This window comes from Protopterus annectens, chromosome 9.part0, assembly GCF_019279795.1.
Source record: "Protopterus annectens isolate FY-2018-M chromosome 9.part0, PAN1.0, whole genome shotgun sequence".
NCBI classification, from domain to species: Eukaryota; Metazoa; Chordata; order Ceratodontiformes; family Protopteridae; genus Protopterus; species Protopterus annectens.
Window position 1 is genome coordinate 1016677881 of NC_056743.1, and position 20542 is coordinate 1016698422.

Below are 20542 nucleotides of genomic sequence, written 5' to 3' on the forward strand. Positions count from 1 at the left end.
ACAATCGTATTTAGTTATGTTACCAATACATGTAACTCCATATGAACCGCAGAAGGAGTTATTACTGGGTACATTGTGGGTGCTGCGAAGAGTATTTCTGGCTGACATCAAAGGCTGAGACAATACTAATTTCATGAATGTTAATCATACTTTGACTCAGGAATAGGGCCCAATCCCATCATGGTATTAGAAACCCAAAAGATCTGTATAAATTAATAAGCCAACAAAGAAACAGCCTAAAAACACACAATTCCAGCCTGGTAAGAAAAAGTACAGTTGTGTACACTTACCATAAATGTAGATGTTCTAGTGTATTCACTGTTGCAGTCATCACATTTGGGTTATCCCTGCCAGGGTAGCCCTCAGCCGGCCCGAATACAAGAGACTTAGTATTTTTGCATCGGTTGCTGTCACTTGAGGACTGACATCAGGTCATCAGTAGTATAAAGTAAGGTGGCGGACACCATTACATCAGTTTTTCTTGGCATAATCTGTCAGAAGCCCCCAAGTAGGAGGCCAGGCTCTGGTGGAAGAACCCCACCAATGGAAAATAAATACCAATATGTCCCTTGTAAGGAAAGGAGAACAACAAGGAAGAATGGTAACAAAAGGAGAAAGAGAAAAAGGGGGATGGAGGGAGGGAAACCAGGACTGCAACAGAGAATACACTTGAACATCTACATTTATGGTAAGTGTACACAACTGTACTATGTTCTTCATGTTTCACTGTTGCAGTCATCACATTTGGGTTGATTCCCAAAGCTGAGGAAATGGGTGGATCCAGTCAAGGAAACTAAGGGCTGGTTAGGATGCCCTGCAAGACTCCGGAGGCAAACCCTGCCCTGGATTTGGAGAAGAGAGGCAGGTGGTAATGTTTGGTAAAAGTGTAAACAGATGTCCAGGAGGCGGCCTCCAGGATGTCCCTGGTGGGGACTCCTCTGAGGAAAGCTGCAGAGGTGGAGGCTGCTCTGGTGGAGTGTGTCCTGAACCCCTTGGGGGTAGGTATTCCATGCTGTTTGTAGCAGAAATGGATACAGTGTGCTATCCATTTGGAAATGGTTTGTTTGGAGATGGCTTTGCCTTTTTCCCCTTTAACAAAGCTAACCAGCAATTGATCGGACTTTCTGAAGGATTTAGTCCATCTAGATAGAATCTAAGCTGTCTGTGCACATCTAGAGAGTGAAGAATCCTTTCCCCTTTGTTCTGGGGATTAGGAAAAAGGGTGGGCAAATGACTGGATTAGCTGAGAGCCACACTAGACACCACCTTGGGCATGAAGGATGGGTTAGTTCTGAGGGATACCCTGTCTGCATGGAGGATGATGAAGGGTTCCACAGCCATGAGTGCTTGCAGTTCAGAGACTCTTCTGGCTGAAGTGATAGCCAGAAGAAATGCTGTCTTCCAGGAGAGAAACTTTAGCTCTGCAGAAGAAGCTGGTTCGAAAGGGGTGAGGGTGAGGTTTTCCAATACAAAGTTAAGGTCCCAAGCTAGTATTGGTGCCCTTCTGGGTGGCCTCAAGTTGCTAGCCCCTCTTAGGAACTGTCTAATCAAAGGGTGTGAGAAAAAGGGCTGCTCAGTGTGAAAATGAGCAGAAATAGCAGAGGCATGAATTTTTATAGAAGAGAAAGAGAGGCAACTGTGTAGTAGGTCAGCTAAGTAATCCAGGATGAGAGGGAGGTAGGGCTGTGCCGTATAGGCTCCCTTAGCCTGGATCCAGGTGCAGAACCTTTTCCATTTATCAGCATAAGATGTTCTGGTGCTAGGGCATCTGGCCTCACGGATAACATCCATAACCATTTACTGAGGTTGGCAGATTGATTTGGGGTTAGGGAATAAGCCAAGCTGCCAAACTGAGTGTCTGCAATTGGGGATGCATGAATTCCCCTTCCCTCTGGGTCAGGAGGTTTGGAATCTGAGGAAGATGCCATAGAGGCAGCAAGGACATGTTGAGCAGCAAGGGGTAACAGTGTTTCTGGGGCCAGTCTGGAGCTATAAGAATGGTCCTTGGGTTTTCTGCCCTTATTTTGAGCAGTACCCTGGGGATGAGAGGTAGGGGAGGAAAGGCATAGACCGATAGATTGACCCAGAGGAAGGACAGGGCATCCACCTTCCAAGCCATGCAGTGATGCTTCCTGGTGCAGAATTTGCTGAGCTAATAGTTGGTGTGGAAGGCAAAGAGGTCGACCTTCGGGGTTCCCCAATTCTGAATTATTAGGGTGAAGGTACTTCTGTTGAGTTGCCACTTATGTGGGTCCAGAAGATTTCTGTTTAATTGGTCTGCCAGAGAGTTGAGAGAGCCTGGTAGGAATTGTGCTAACAGGTGTAGTTGCATGGCAGAGGCTGTGTGCCAAATGGTCATGGCCAGCCAGCATAGAGGGCAGGAGTGAGTCCCTCCCTGCTTGTTGATGTACCACATCACAGTGGTGTTGTCTGTTTTGATCAGGAGAGCCACTGGAGAGAGAAGGGGTTTGAAAGTCATCAAGACGTACTGCACAGCCACCATCTCTTTTTGAATGACGTGCAGAGGGATTTTCTGTGGGCTCCATTGGTCCTGTATGCACCTGCCATCCAGGTGTGCACCCCAAGCATAGTCTGATGCATCTGTGGTGAGGGTCTGGGTGGGGGGGAGAGGCAGTCCCTTGTAGAGGGAGCATGCTGTTGCCCAGCAAAGAAAATCTTTTCTGAGGCAAGGAATAATAGGTAGAAGAGTTCCCAGATCTTTAGAGTGTTGACACCAAGGGCTCTTTAGGTACCATTGAAGTTTCCTCATATGCAGTCTGGCATATGGAATGAGTAGTATGCAAGATGCCATGAACCCCAGAGCTTGCAGGATCTTCCTTGCAGTTAGCTGGGGCCTGGTGGCTAGTTGAGAGAAGTAGGTTATCAGGAAAATTAGTTTCTCTGGTGTATGGTATGCCATCTGGGATGCTGTGTCCAGACTTGCTCCCAGGAAGATTATCCTTTGGGTAGGCACCTGCTTGGATTTCTTCTCCTTGATTGTGTACCCAAGAGAGGTTAGGAGGGTCTTTACAAAGGCAAGGTGCTTGAGCAGCTTTTCCTGGCTGTCTGCCTGAATAAGGCAGTCGTCTAAGTGTGGGTAAATATGAATATTTCTTTATCTGCAAAAGGCAATGACCAGAGCCAGACATTTTGTGAAAACTCTGGGAGCAGTAGATAAGCCAAAGGGAAGTGCAGAGAACTGAAAGTGTTGAGATTCTGCCCTGAAGCAGAGATATTTCCTGCATAATTCCTTGATAGGAATATGGAGGTAGGCCTCTTTTAGATCTACGGTGGCTAGCCAAGTGTCCTTGGCGATCATGGGTAACAGCTGCTGGAGGGTGAGCATTTTGAATTTTGGGATCACCAGGAAGGTGTTTAGAATGGATAGATCAAGGATGGAGTGCCAGGTGCCCTCTTTTCTGGGTATCAGAAATAGTCTGGAGTAGAAACCTTGGCCTATCTGTTCTGCAGGAATGTGCTCTATTGCCCTCATAGAGAGCAGGGAAAGGATTTGCTTTTGAGCCTCTCCCCACTGATTTGGTGGTAGATCTGGGAACCCTTTTGGGGTTGGAAGGGTGTGGAAGGAAGATTTGTATCCTTGAGACACAATGTTCAGAACCCAGTAATCCTTGGTAATGGTGGTCCAGGTGCTTAAGTGAAAGGAGAGTTTTCTGCCTAGGGGTAAGTGAAGGTGGGCAGAGGGAGGGGATGGAGGAGGTGAGTCATTGTGAGTTCTTACCATAAGGGGGTGGCTTAGAACTCCCTGGTTTTGAAGTGGAGGTAGTCCACTGTTTAGATCTCTGCATTCCCTGTGGCTGCTGTCTGTGGGGTCTGTTTCCACAGGGCCTAGGCTGGGCTGGTTTACTGGGAGCAGGAAAGGACCAGTGTTTGGAGGGACAATGCCTGCTGAACCTAGGGGGCTGGACCTACAAGATATCCTTAACTGTTTGCATAGATTTTGCTTTTTCTTCCATCTTTTTTAATACCTCTTCTGCCTTAGTGCCAAATAAGTTATCTTTGTGCAAGGGGGCATCCAACAATTTAGATTTGACATGGTCTGGCAGAGGCTGTTCCTTAAGCCCTGCATACCTTCTAATGACAGATCCAGTGAGTGCTGCCCTGCAAGAAGCTTCTAGGGCATCACAACCACAGTGCAAGGTGTGTTTAGTTACTTGACTTGCAGAATGCATTAACTCTTGTAAATCTTTAGATTCTGCCCAAGCAGGAAAGGAAGACATTTTTTTGTTTAAGGAGTTCCAAAGTATGTTGCTGAAATTTCAGCATATGGAACTGGCAATTTAGTGCCCTGATAGCAAGAGTAGCTGAGGTATATACTTTTTTACCCCATCTGTCCCTGTCTGAGGGGGTGGGATTCTTAGCAGAGGTTGCATTCATCCCTTTTGGCCCTTGAGAAATGACCTCAGGGTCAGCTGTAGGATTTTTAAAAAGATATTTGTGTGAGTCAGGGACTCTGTAGTACCTGTCTGGTTTTCTGGGAGCTGGAGGAAGGGCATCAGGAGTCAAGCTGGATTAGAGGAAAACATCCTCCGCAACATCCAGGACTGGGGGGATGGCCAAGGGTCTGTGTTGTGGAAGATCTAGCAATTCCCTGAGTCTCTTTTTAGACCGAGGGTAGGTTCATAGGTTCATAGGCTAGTACTAGGCTAACTGCCCTTGCGAGCCATTTTAAGCCTAGACAGTTATCCCCTGTGAGATTCAAACCCTGTACCTTGTGTTTGTAAGGCAAACACCTTAACCATTAGGCCACCCTCCCAACCCCTTAAATGTACAGACTTCTTGCATTGGCCAGGAATCAAACCCAGGTCAACTGTTTAGAAGGCAGCAATGCTCACCACTATACCACCAATAGTCCTGACTCTCCCATTTGCAAATGCTCCCTTAAAGTATGCGTGGTTTCCCCAAAGGAAAAATCCTCTGGGGGAGAGGCTGAAGGAATGGAATCCTCTGCATCAGAATCCTCATAACTGGAGAGGAGTTGCATGTCTTCATATTCAAATGCATCAGATTCATCTGACTCTTGTTCAGACAAAACTACAGGGGACAGATCTCTTTTCCTTTTGGAGAGGGTAGCTTGGCTTCCCCTGATCAGCATGATAAGGTCTTCCACCATTTTAAGCATTTGAGACTGAGGCAAGGTAGCAGGCGCCTGAGAGTGGGTCATCGGTTTCTTGGGTGTGGTTCGTACCCTGGACCTAAGAAACTCGGTCATTTTTGAAAGAACGGTAGTTGCAAAAGATTCGGTAGTGTGGAGGACTTCCTCGGAAGCTGGTGCCTGCTCAGCAGCTCCTGACCCATCCAAGGTAGAGACGACTGCAGGATCCTTAGTCAAAGAAGAGTTTTACGGCATACCGGACTTCGAAAGGGTCCCGATAGTGGCCTGTAAATCAACAGAAGCAGGCATCAGGGGCTGCAAAAGTGCCTCGCTGAGTTCCAGAGAACTGACGACTAGCTTAATGGAAGCATCATCAGTAGGTTTGGACCTGTGCAGTCTGTCTCTGTCTTTATCTGTCTCTGTCTTTATCTTTACATTTATTTTGGAAGATCTGCTGAAGGGTGGCTTACCAAAGCCATATCAGAATTCGAGGACTGTAAGCAAAAAAATCTGGCTACAATAAGGGCCCGACGATGGATAGTTCTGGTGTTGAACAAAGCACAGAAGTGACAACGGGGGACGTTGTGGTCTGGGTCTAAACAAGTGACGCAGTAAGAGTGGAAGTCTCGGTGCGGTATTTCCTTTCCACAGGCGAGACAATTATTAACTTTTTCTGACATCATTTAGTGCAAGAAAAAAGGATCCCCAAAGGGGTACTTAGCTTTAGAAGACTTCAACTTCAATTCGGTAGACAAAAACTGAGGTAGTGGCCGACCGGCACTCATGCGAACTGCTTCTGCTTCGGGTTACACGGCAAGAAAGATTGATGTAATGGCATAGGCTGCCTTACTTTATACTACTGATTACCTGACGTCAGTCCTCAAGCCACAGCAACCAATGCAGAAATGCTAAGTCTCTGGTATTCGGGCCGGCCGAGGGTTACCCTGGTAGGGATAACCCAAAAATGCTTTACTAGAATGGCTCACCCAGACTATTCTACACTTAGCTGTGAGGGAAAGTGTCTGATGAAGTCTGGATTATGAAGAAAACGTACGAGTATTGTGGCATTTATTTGTTGAGTGTTTCCTGGATTAAACTACTTTATTTCACTGGTGTCTATTTTTGGTGACTTTCCAGCAATCTTTTTATTTGTTATAACCCAAATGTGATGACTGCAACAGTGAAACATGAAGAACATCTTAGTCACTAAAGAGACTTCCTCTAAATGATGCTGTCTCTGAGTTCAATAAAATCTTCCTAGGCGTTCTAACCACACTAGACCCCCTCACCCCCAGAACAAAGCCAACCCTGCCCCATGGCTATCTTTAGCAACCAAACAACTCATGAAACAGAGAGAAAGCCAAATAAAACAGTTCCTACTTTACTAGCATATAGACAACTAAGAAACCTAAGAAAACTACTTATCACCAAAAAATAAGAAAAACTATTACTCAACCAATCAAAACAAACACACATTAATAACCCAAAACTGTTCTGGTGCTCAATCATTAAACTGTTAAATCCAGGAAAAGCTCCACAGCCAACACATAAAATCAAAAAGATAACTACTTCAATACCGACTTTATACAGACAGCACAATCATTAAACAACCAAGCAGCTAATGAAGCTGTTGATCTCCCTACTCAGTCAAATAACCTCCTTAAACATTTCTCCTTCTATCTAGTTCCCACAGATACCATTAAAAAATATCTCAAAAAATTAAAGCTTACAACTACACCTGACAATCGGCCTAGTGAATATCAAAATAGCAGCAGAGGCTATTGCATACTGAGTTTCAGTTCTGATAAATATTTATTTTTATTTATTTATTTAATATTTGTTATATATTTAACATTTGTTAACCAGGAAAGCCAGACTTGGAATGAAGCCAATTTTCAGCAGAGGCCCGGGGAGAAATGTTCCAGATGCATGTCTTTATAATGTGAGAGGAAACCGGAGCACCCAGAGGAAACCCACACGAATGCAGGAAAGGACATGCAGACTCTGCACAGAAAGCACCCCAGCCAAGAATGGAATTGGAGAACTTCTTGCTGTGAGGCGACAACGCTATTGCTGCACCACTGCGCCATCCAGATCGATCCATATCTGAAAAATAAAGTCCCCAAATTATGGAAAAAAAATCCTACAACATGCCTGTGCACAAGGGCAGAATCGATACAGATGTTTCAAACTATAGGCCAATTACCACTCTATCTCCCCTATCAATATTATTAGGATAATGTATTCATATGCACCTTCTCAACTATATAATACATAGCCAGGTTCTGTACTCAACCCATCATGGCTTCTGACCTCATCACAACACAGCTACTGGTTTGCTGATTTTTGGCAATACTTTCAACACCCATGGAAATGATGGAAGCATAATTGCCACTATCTTATCAAAAGCTTTCGATACTCTCTCCCACCAGAAACTCCTACATAAATAAACTCTCATTCTCAAACAGACACAGCACTGAAATGGAAAAATGATTTTGCTTGCTTCTTGACAGGAACTATTGGAGCCCAAAAATGACCTATACTAGGCCCCGTGCTTTATAACATATTTATCAATGACCTCCTGACTGCTTCATAAAATGTTAACCTTACTTTAATATGCTGATGAGTCAACCCTAATCTGTTTTGCCAAAAAACTATGTCTAAACACCAAGCCCTTGCACAACAATCCTTTTTATCAACTGGAACAAGGGTAAATAATTCACAATCACATGTAAACCCAAAAAAACAAAGTTACTGTTCTTTTAGCCAAAACATATCTCTACCAAAACAGGGTCATTGCCTTTCAATCAAAGTTGCAAATGAGAGAACTTTTGTTCGTCAAACATTCAGAACATTGAATTGACTTTTATTCCAATTGCCAGTAATTGAGGGATCAGATGTTTGCCCTTTCCCCAATGCTTTGTAATTTTGGAATTGGTGTAATATACATACATACATATATATATATATATATATATATATATATATATATATATATATATATATATATACAGAAAGAAAGAGAGAGATGTTGCAGGGGAGTGTGCAGGGTAAAGGTGGACTTGCTCCTCCTGCATAAAATATTGGGTTTTTTTGTTTGTTTTTTGGCTGGTTCAATGGAGTAAGGTCTGATGTTGTGTGCTTTGAACCTTTCTGCATTTGATGCACAGCCATAGATCCACCTCTGCCAACAACACCATAACGGAACAGTAAACCACACAAAATTACTAGGTGTCATCATAAACAATCAGTTGAAATTTGACCAACGTGTATCACACCTGGTTAACAAAAATCATGAAAAACCAGGTACATTATAGAGAGTAAAAACCTACCTCACTGACATGGCCAGAAGATATATAGCCTCTACTTTCTTAATACAATCTCTCTCTTCTATGTTGCTCCAGTCTTCACTAGCCTTCACGGCTCACAACTATCCAAACTTGAGCAATGTTGTAATAAAATAGCCAAATTTGCTGAAAACTATGAGAAGAAAACACACCACTGCCTAGCACTCAGATAATTAAACTGGTTTAGACTTCTCCTGTGGTGTTTGCGGATGATACCGTGTACTGTAGATTGTGTAACTAGATAGACAGGTGGTTCAAATCCAGCAGTGAGGAACTATTATGCATATGCGTGTGTCAGGTAGAAATGGCTAGAGCAAAAGACCTGATGTGTACAAGTCCAGTCAGGACAGACATTTACAATGGAAGAGGATTCCTCCATCAGCTCCTTCACTTTTGGTCTGTATTCAGTCTCCTACAAAGTATTGCGGGACATTCTATGCCTAACCTACAAGGCATTCTCTGATCCAACCATGATGAATCTGCTACACATTTACAAAAGAAACAGCACTAGAATTACACAACCTAAGGATCTAAACCTCATCTATGAAATAAAACGTGTTGGAGGGACAGGTATGTGCCTCAGATATTATTTCCTGCCCTCCTCCCAAGGATGATGACATACCGCTGCAGACTGGACAGGCAATGAAATGTACCATTGAGGATGTACTCACCCTGGACCCTAGGGTAGCCACACCTCCCTGCTCATCCCTCCTCTTCTAGCCTGGGGATCACCCCAAGTCTTGGCTGCCACGGGGGCTTTGGCAAGCGATGTGCCATGATACCACACTCCCTCCCCAGGAAAGGCATGCCCATTCTCCATACCTGTGCCATGAAGTGCTCAAGCTGAGAATTAACTCAAGTTACCATGGCTTTAGTCAGGACTTTATCCCTCCATGCCAGCAGCATAGGAGTTTTTCTTTGTTTGATGTAGTGAAAATGTATATTATCCAGAACCATTCACTGTCTGGAGTTGGAGGGTTACACTTGGGTGGTAGGAGGCTAAAGTCTGAAAGCTGAGATACAATTCTGAATATATTGGCCACATTCCTGGCTACAAGTATACATTTTAATGACCACAGCACATTCTAACACCAGTTAAATAACTGCCCAGTACAGATTTCTATCTCTAGTGACCCATTTCAATTTTTAGATGATATCCAAACAAACAGCAGCAGGGTCACCACGACAAAAAGCATAAAATAATTTATTAGTAACAGGATAAGCGCTTTCAGAAAACAATTTCCTTCATCAGATCCTACCATTAACTGACATGCATATAATTATATATACTACTTTTAAAATGTCATAAGCCAATCAACAGAACTCAAGTGGCCCATGCAATTTCCTGGTGAATCACAAAATAGCAGATGTCATTTCCTGATGTATCATAACACATTCTCAAAACAAATAAAAATATGCATATGTGAAAACAAACTACCTATCTATGTCAAACAAAGCACCTCATTAGCACACTTCAAGAAAGATCTTGATGATTGGATGGGAAATGGGAAATTCACCATGGGGATCACCTCTGTGGCTCTGCTCAACATGTGCGCAGGAAAATAATTTTCTTGGGTGGCAAAAGCCAGGGTACCTTTTTGGCTAGGCTTATATAGGCCCCAGGGCCAATAGTCTAGTATCTACTTATGAACCTATGAACCTATAATATATTGTGGTGACCATGCTGCTGTTTGGATATTTTTTACATTTTCTACAGAAGGATCTTTGGTTCCTGTAAGCTGTGTTTTGCTGTTATACTAACTTTTAGATGATGGCAGAAGTTAAATGAACTGCCCGGAGCACTGACAGTACCCCCAGAGCTACTATGGTGCTCTCTGTAGGGGTCATGACTGAAACCATGCACTGGTTCATAGTCTGTTCCTATAAATGAAGTCTACAAAATGCATACTTTTATTATTATTTATTTTACATTTATTTTTCATTTGTTAACCGGGGGTGTCTGACTGAGCCGAAAAGGCCCTTTTTCAGCAGAGGCCCGGGGAGAAAAGCTCCACATAGAAAAATCACAGATACATTTAGACATGATCAGTATACACAGAAATTACAAAATACATGTTTGTACAGTGGTATGTAGCACATCAACAGTTACAGTGGAGAGAACAAACAAAAATAACATTTCAAAATAAATAAGAAGTTAAGGGTGGTCCACAGGTTATCAGGTATGCTAACACCTGGTTCAGGAGTAGCTATCTGAGACGCTGTGAAAAATATCCAATAAAGAAACACAAACGTTGAGAAAAAAAACACCTTTATAAAATCAGGAGTAGCTATTGCAAGGAGTGTTCTCTCATGCTTACCTATGGGGCTAATATTTTAACAGCATTACTTAATCTGGCATGACCCAAGAGTCTGTATTCCCACATCACAAACTTAGCTAACAGCTAGCATGCTACAACACTGTATACTGTAAAATGACTCCTACTGTCTCATTGCTTCTTCCACAAAACCTTCTTTCTGGTACACAGACATGGGCAGTCTGCTTAACCTGTCCTGATGAATTTATTTCTTAGATTCAGAACCACAGCAGACAACTTTGTACATTGTCTGAAGCCCTTCTGAAAGTATTCGGGCATTTAGTAAGTTCACCACCCACCCCCACCCCCACACCGGAACACACCAGAACAAATTCTTCTACGACCTAAACACAATCCTGTCCAACTGTATGTACATCTGTTTATGACCAATAACTACAGCTTTCCTCTTACAGACATGAAAATCAATTGTCTGACCTTATGAAACTAAACCCTGACATTCAGCCAAATGCAGCCACTGAGTTTCTGTGGGACAGAAACCTTTGTCTGTACATAGTGCACATAAGCTGTTACAGGATATTTTGAGGTGAAAATATATTCTTATATCACATTGTCTGTAAGTTGTCTTCTGTTGCTATACTTTATTGTCCTCTGGGCTCTTATTTGTAAAAGGTCCATGTTTTTTTCCATTCTTGATAGATCCTCTGACTTCTGGTAACAGGGTCCCCCAGTTGTCTGATTTATCCATTTGTTGCCTACAAGGTAAGAGTTTGGGCATACCACAAGGTACATTGTTTCTTTCTTTATAGTGCTGCAGTCCTTTTTCAGCTGTGATCCAGGCTGCAAAAGCAGAAGGAGATGCACTACACATGGAAAGTTTAGGAAAATGGAACACTTAGACAAACTCATCAGACATAGGGAGAGTGTATAAATTCCACAGAGAAAGCAACTAAATAAAGGACCAACTTCTGATCTCAGATGTTTGAAGTAATAGAACAGATCACTCATTACCACCATGACACTTAGATGGGGGTGGGGGTGGGGTTAAGCCCTATCCAGCCCTTCCAGGCCAAGCCTGTAATGCTGTATTAAGTAAGCTTATTCATGTTTCTTCATAAACTTGCTCTGAGCTCTGACCGATGTTTCCATGCCCTGCTTTTATTCAATTCTTATTACTGTTTCTCCAGTCTATGCTTGGAGAGCCAGTACAGCAGGAAACCTGACCTCTTTCGTATTTTACTCCAGATAGCCAAGTGTGTGTTTGCCACTGTCAGTTGGCTTTCTGGCACCTGAGCCTCCATTTGAAGCTGAATAACCTACAGTGCACCCTCACATCAATGGGTCAGTCCCATATAGTGGACATTTATAAAGAGCCCATTGTGGAATCAGGCAACAAACTAATAATAAGTAAATAAACTATAGCATGAATGGGTCAGTTATTGCATTTCAGATGCCTATGTAGATGCACAACACAGAAGCCTTACAGTAAATATAAAACAAGAACACTGATGAAATACTGATTAATATGGATAAAGATCTGCTAAATGATGTTATCTTTATTGACTTAACAAGAACTTTTAGCCTTGTGAATCACTCCATCCTTCTAAACTATATACTCAAAATTGGTATAAGTCCTGATATTACCCCGTTTCTAAAACTACGTCACTAATTTTGACTTCAGAGTCAAAACTGGCTCCTCTATATTTTCTGACAACCCCCTTCATAAAGGTGTTCCTTAAGGTTTGATCTAGACCTTTTAATATTTTCTGTCTTCATTGATAAGTTTTTATTGTCATTTCCCAATGTCCACCTTGTGCCAGTGGTATGGTACTATTCAGCTATAATCCTTCTCTCATTTCTCTGTAACATTAACTTTTAACTCTTTTCCACTCACTCATAAATACTTCCTACCTCATCCAAAACAAAATCTGTGCTATCCAAGGCATTCGACACCATCCCCCACTCTGGAATTATAGATAAACTCACTAAACTAGGTATAAATCCCTATGTCACAAGGTGGGTTGCCAACTGGCTTACTGACAGAACCCACACTGTGAAAGTAGCAGACTTCAAATCAGACTTCAGACCAGTGACAAGTGGAGTACCACAGGGTTAAGTCCTGAGTCCTCTCCTGTTTGGTATCTACTTCTCTGAAGTACAGGCTAACACAGAAGGTCTCTGGCTAACTAAATTCACAAATGACTGCAAACTAGGAGCCATAATCGAAACTCCTAATGATGTGGACATCCTACAAAAGGGCCTCACTGAGACAGATGCCTGGTGTCAAAGACATGATCTCAAGCTCAATGCCAAAAAGTGCATTGTCATCCCTTTTGGTAAAAACTCTGTACCCATGAACTACCACATAGGTGGTAGTCTACTTAACACTGAAAGTGTGATAAGAGACCTTGGGACACAGGTGGACAGTAGTCTCTCCTTTGATAATCACATCGCCACAGTGGTCAGGAAATCCTTCTACGTGGCCCATCTCATCACAAAAGGATTCTCATCCAGAAAAAAAGAGGTCATTGTTCCCCTCTACTCATCACTCATTAGACCTATTATAGAGTACAACGCCCCTTTTGGTATGTACCTCACAAGACATCTACAACAACTGGTAAGGCCACAAAAATACCTCACAAAGAGGATTACTGGCTTCAAAGAGATGCCTTATGCAGACCGTTTCAAAAAACTCCAGCTTTACTCCGTCGCATATCGCCTACTCAGAGGCAATCTCTGCCTAACATACAAAGCTATGTCAAACCCAGAGCTGCTGGACATGCTCCACTTAAAGAAATCCCAATCCCTCTGAGCTACATGCTCTAGAGACCTAAACCTTGTCACCACAATAAACAGAACATGCTGGGGGGATAGATTCTTGTCCCAGAGACTTCCCATACTCTGGGATAAACTACCTATCTATATCAAACAAAGCTCCTCATTAGCACTCTTCAAGAAAAATCTTGATGATTGGATGGGTAATAGGAAATTCACCCCAGGGATCACTTCTGAGGTTCTGCTTGACAGGGGCACAGGAAAATAATTTTCTTGGATAGCGAAAGCCAGGGTACCTTTTTGGCTAGGCTGGTATAGGCCCTAGGCCCAATAGCCTAGTACCTACCTATAAACCTATGAACCTATTTAACACTGACCATAAACTGTCTAAAGTCTTCAACTCTCTACAAATCAATGACCTCAGTAATTCATTTTCTGAATAAACACATCTCTGAATTTTTACCTTCACCTGGAAAAAAACACAAGAAATAAAATAACCTACTTCTAATTCTGCTCCAGGAAAATCTCCCACCTTTTCTCCTTTGGATGTTTTGCCATATGTAAGGGTATCTTATTCTCCCTTTTGAAATATGGTCTGTACCTAATAGCAACAGCCTTTAAAAGAAACAGTAAAGTTATTCAGACAATTTTCAATAAAATAAGCAGGACCACCACTTGCTCTTCCAGTAAGAACATCATTGCCAAGCAATTGAAAAAGCAATGGCTTCTAGTCAAATAAAAATGTTGCCCTATTGCTGGGCTCTCCATTATGTAAACAAATACCTTTCTTCCCTTAAGTGCAAAACTCCCCTTGAGAATTCCCTCCCACAATCCCAGATGTCATGAGCATGCTACTGCTCCAAAACCAGATTTCCTTGCACTAACTGCAGCCTCTCAGCCCTTGATCCTGATGTCTGGGAAGGTGCAGGGTTTGAGTCTCACAAGGGATAATTGGCTAGGCTTAAAATGACTCGGAAGGGCAGTTAGCTTAGTACTAATCTATGAACCTATGAACCTATGAACTTCTTCCCCATCTCAAAGACATTACCTCCTATTCTAAATTCTATACTCAACTAAAAACACAGAACAGCCTAAATGTAGCTGCCTTCACTCTGGTCACATACCCTAATTCCAGCTATCTCCTTATCTCCTCCATGCAGATTCCACTTCTGCAGCTGTACTCAGTAACTATCTGATGGAAATCAGTGCTGTTCACTTATAGTTTCCCCAATCCCTCTTCCTTGTTTTTTTTTTTTTTGGTGCTTTCACTCCGCTTATAAATTTGTAGATCTATGTATATTTTAGGGTCCGTATTATTTTAGCGAATGCAATGAATTGCAAACACTGTTTAGTCGAACGTCATTATGCGAAATGGCAAAATACCGAAAGCATGGAACAGAAATTTTTTTTCCTAGGGAAAAAAATCACTGGTCCGTTTTCGGGACTTTGCCATTTCCTCCACTGTGGTGCGATCTCAGAGTTGGTATATTTAAGTAGGGGTTGTGGGGGGCACAGCTCCCCAACTGGGGGGTGTGGGGGGCAAAGCTCCCCACTTTATTTTGTATTTTGAATTTTTTTTTTTATACGGATCATCGATTTTTTTTCCCTGGGAAAAAAATCGCTGATCCGTGTGTTCGACATTTTGGGTTTTCGGGGATTGTGGGTCGATTATATAGCGTTCGCAATTCATTGTGTTCACTTATATAATATAGACCCATATTTTACCTACACTTCACACATTCATATTACATTTGTTAAATATTTAATTGTATTTAATTCTTCCTTAATAACATTGTATTCATTTCATGTGACTTATCTCTTTTTTCTGTACTTTCCCAGGCTGAAACTGAAATTGGTTTGTTGTAATTAGTGCTCTACCCATGTAAACAAATTCAAATAAACAAGTAATTACTGCACCATTTAAAACAGAATCTGCTCTGACCTTCCCAGTACCATTCTGTGAAAACTTAATATATATCACTGCTACTTCTTCAGAGTTTTATAACATGTACAGCCGATGATATCTAGGCCTGGATCATTGTTTTGCTAAGTGAGCACCAAACTACTGAAGCAGCGATGTCTGCATCAATAATCTACCTCAGATAGTAACACCTTACTTAATGGAACAGAGGTATGTTCAGGGGTATGAATTGGTTTACATAAGAACAGCTCCATGCACTATAGTAAATAATTATTTTCTTGTTATTCTCTGCCGTATTCTCAAATCAATCTCATCATATTCTGCCCTTCATTTCTAACAGGCAGTAAATATAAATAATCTATCTCATTTAATCCCCCTCTCAAGTCCTGCTTTATACCAATCTTGTATCTTTCTCAAATTTTCTTCATGGATCTTCTAATCTGCCTTTCTGGAATCAAATCCATTAAGAATAATTTAATTACAACTGACTGACCTACATATATATTTAGTAAGTTCTTTCTTTCTTTCAACTTTTCTCCTCCACTGATATTCAGCTAGTAGTTTAAGTTTTAGTTCTCTCTGCCAATCTAGCCAATTGTTGTAAAAATACCTCAACCCCATATGGTCCTTCTATATACTGTCCAGACACCTGCGGAGTCCCAATTTCCATGTATGCTTCCATCCATCTACAATCCCTTTTCCTAATTTTGTATATGGAGTCAGGGTGTCACTTTAATAGTGACAATCATCTAAAGCCAATGGTCACACCATCGGGTATATAATCCTGTCACAGTTAGCCTGGAAATTACGGAGACTTTTATCTCTTCCATAGTTGCTTTCTCCACTTTACTTAAGAAACTTATGATCTGAAAATCTCTTTTCTTTTAATAGAGAAATAACAGTTTCACTTGCTTAGAAGAAATTATGAAATCAGTCCTGTGGCTAATTCCTCCTATAATATGTAGATAGAGAGGATTGTAATATTTATAAATCATGTAGCAGTTATGTTCCTACATGCTCCAGCCTTTCATCTTTACTTTGTTTCTCCCTTCTAATAAACATACAACTAGACAAAAATAATTTGTGTTCAAACATAGTAAACATCTAATATATTAACATATCTGGTATGTATTTTCTATGTTGGATACATGTAGTACTATATTTAATTGTGGGGAAACAAGCATGTATAATTAGTACACAGAAAAAAAACATTTAAAAGTCATTAAATCAAGCATAAATCCACAATGGTTAGCTGTTCATGAGGACGCAAAAGCAAATCCACATATTTACTGCTGCATAGGAAATGTATAAGCATTGGTATTATAATGAGTTATTTGGATATGACTTTGGCTCATCCTAGCATAGCTTGTCTTGCATCTTAAACAGTGGCATTTGTGCCATAAGATTAAATTTGCATGCAGTCTGATGAAATACCTTGATATTTATTTAAGCTGCTGTAGCAAGGATAGAGTATAAAACTTCATTCAGTTATGCCTGTTTCAATGCACAATTTTTTGTTTACATTTCTTTGTTGTTTATATTCAGTACTTAATGCTAATCATTTTGATTTAAGCTTGAACTATTTTTCCCTTTTCTTTTTGTTTTGCAGGAATTCCAACATTTATAATGCCATTTCTGACAAACAATCTAAGACAAAGAGCAACATCGTGTCTTGCTTGTTATATGATCAATGATCCTCTATAGCAAGCGTACAACCAAGTAATATCATTAAATTATTTATTACATAATTTATTTTTGTTGTATTATGTTAATAATTTACTTTGCCTGTTTTACTCCTATAATATTGCTGCAGATGCTTAATAGCTCAAGTTAACATTTGACATGATATATATATTTTTTAAGTTCTGTCTGTTTTACTTTACCTTTACAATCTGGAGCATTGATAATGTAAAGGATATTATGTTTTTATATGTATTTATATGGTTTGTTAACCAGGTTGTCCAGCTGTGTTGAGACCTAATTTCAGCAGAGACCAAGAAGTACTGTCTGATTAAATGACATGATCAGAATCCCACAGTAGGTAAAAGAAGATGAGGGGATCTAACACAGGACTACCAGATGAAGCAACTTGTAACCTTAATCCTCTGCACAAAACTGCCAGAATGTCAAAGAATGTATTGATTACATTTTCATTTGCTAACCATTAGCCACATCTTGGTGCCTTGTACCAGTACTGCTCCCCTTCCAGCCACCACAGAGAACTAGCCAGTTTATATCCAAACCACAGCACTGAGGAATGCATATGGCATTCTGTGGTGGGGCTACAGAGTGAAGATATGTGTGTTCCACTGCAGCACTTACCACAGCACTGAGGAATGCATATGGCATTCTGTGGTGGGGCTACAGAGTGAAGATATGTGTGTTCCACTGCAGCACTTACCACAGCACTGAGGAATGCATGTGGCATTCTGTGGTGGGGCTACAGAGTGAAGATATGTGTGTTCCACTGCAGCACTTACCACAGCACTGAGGAATGCATGTGGCATTCTGTGGTGGGGTTACAGAGTGAAGATATGTGTGTTCCACTGCAGCACTTACCACAGCACTGAGGAATGCATGTGGCATTCTGTGGTGAGGCTACAGAGTGAATATATATGTGTTTCATTGCAGCACTATCATGTTAGATGGCGGTATTTTTTTTTGCTATGAGTTGATCATTTTCCCTCCACGCATAAAGTGCCACATCATAAGTGCAATTTGTGAGTGCATGCCACCATGTGTGATCTCATTGCAGATACCAGCCTATGCTGTCTTCTAGTCTGACTGCCTGAGCATAGACTTGGCTTTTGCTGCTAGGATGTCAAATTGCAAACACTATCTATTGTGAAAATAAGCTGATTATGACGACTCAGTTGTATTTCCTTCCCAGGTTGCCCTCTAGCGCCTAACTCATTATTCAAACCCGGGTTGCTGGAGTCACAGCTGACAGCACAGCAATTGTAAGAGAATTAATGAATTTCATGTTCTGCTCTGTTCCATGTTAGAATGAACAGCTTCTCAACATTCTGAAGACTTTTCCAGTTCTAAGGTGATATTACTTTAACTATTTTGCTAAGCAGGGCAATGCAGAGAAAGGAATTCCAAATGCCAGTAAAGCAACGGTTGTAAAAAATATTGCAAACAATGTCTAAGGCATCTGATTTGTGTGTGCATGTGTGGTACATACATGCACATGCACAAGTTTTGTGTGTGTGTGTGTGTGTGTGTGTGTGTGTGTGTGTGTGTGTGTGTGTGTGTGTGTGTGTGTGTATGTGTGTTTGAATTGTGATGATCAGAGAAAAATATTTAATTCATTTGTATTTTTTGAGAAAGCTGTATGTCGCGGCTTACATGAAGATTTTTTTTACTGTGTAAAGGTAGCTACTGTGTTTAAGATTGATGATCTCTTAAGCCTGATGGATTCTTCACAGAAAAAGGGGACACACTGATAATACCTGAGGATACAGCTAAGTTTCCATATCATTTTATACTAGTTAAACATCTATTGTATAACACATTTTCATTTACAGAGTCTTAGTTAATCATATGCCATTAAATAAAACAGTTTTATAATGGAAGTTAACTGCAGGCTTACTAGTACTGAAATAATTATTTGCATGGCAGAATTGCATTGCCTGCTCCAGCATGTTTGCTCACTATTCAATGTATAAACTGTAAGTCTTCTCTTCTCTCTCCAGTCCTTATAAGGATGGCCTGATGTCTGTTTCAGAGGATCATAGGATCATAGGAGAAGACTATGCTAATAATCCTAAAGAGTCTTTTAAATCCTAGCAATGCTCCACAGAAGTGTTAGACAGCTTTTGTTCCCTCAGGTTTGTGTAGAGCGTATATATAACTTGGGCAGCACCTAAAAGCTTTTTCTCTCTAATAGAGACATACATGCCAGACCTGGGTAAATTTATAATTCCCCATTCACTGATCTAAGTTGTTCCTGAATAAGTGCAGGTAAGAACTCTGTTTCACGTGGATGGAAAGCCTATTCCAGAGAAGGAGTAGTTTCTGAGAAACAAATCTGTCTTTCCAACGTCTTATTTATATTGCAGACTAGGTTAGGTCCCTAGATTGGGTGTTTTTGATGGTTTTTGCTTTGTATATTTGAAATAGGTCCAGTAAGGCCAGATCAGAAGATGCTTTGTAAGCCAGGCACAGCAGCCTTTAGGAGAACGAGTATAAGGGTAAGGTTTGAGGTGGCCTGCACTGCACAGGACTTGTTTAGTATTCCATGTATTCTTTTTGTGAGAAATCTTTGTGGACACTCCAGTTGTCGCATATGCCTGGTCAGATAAACACTAAAGAGGGCAAAACTGGTTTAATGAGGGTCAAGTACAGTAAAGCAATGCCATACTGTTGCTTAAGAGTTATGCGATATAGAATGATTTCCTTTATACAGTAGATGCATGATGGTCAAAGGCCAAGTCACTACCTGCATACATACATTCCCAAATCCCTGACCAATGGATCTGCTCTTAGGGGTGTATTATCAATGTATTAATTTGCAGGGATGGCCATCTTACCAAAAGATAATATTATGCACTTCTTGGCATTGAGTTTCAGACTGTGACTCTTGCACCAGTTATTAGTCTCTGTCAGGCCTTCCTGAAGGGTATTTAAGTTATAGGGGGATTCAATGACTTCACCTAGTCTGCAATCATCTATGAACTTGATCAGCCAGAGGCCTTTGGCATTAGCCTTGACTTCAGAGAAGTTGATACCAAACAGAAACAGCCCCAGCATGGAGCCGTGAAGTACTCTGCCAGTGACCAGCCTTTTTGTGCAAGTACACTCACCTATCCTAACTTCTTGGGTCTTAGCTGTGAGCCAGCTGGATATCCAGCAGGTAAAGTAAGGCTTTATACTGAATTTAGTGAGCTTGACAACAATGCCCAAGTGGGATATTGTGTGAAATTCTTTGGCCAGGCCAAGGTAGGCAGTATGTACCATTTTGCCCTCATCTGTTGCTTTGGTGATCTTCTTGAAAAAGTCCACTGGGTCAAGTAGGCATCACTTGCCCTTGATGAAATCAGGCTGAGTTGGATTTAATGTCTGAAGGTTCCCTATGTTATAATTTATCATAACCATGATTATTCTTTCC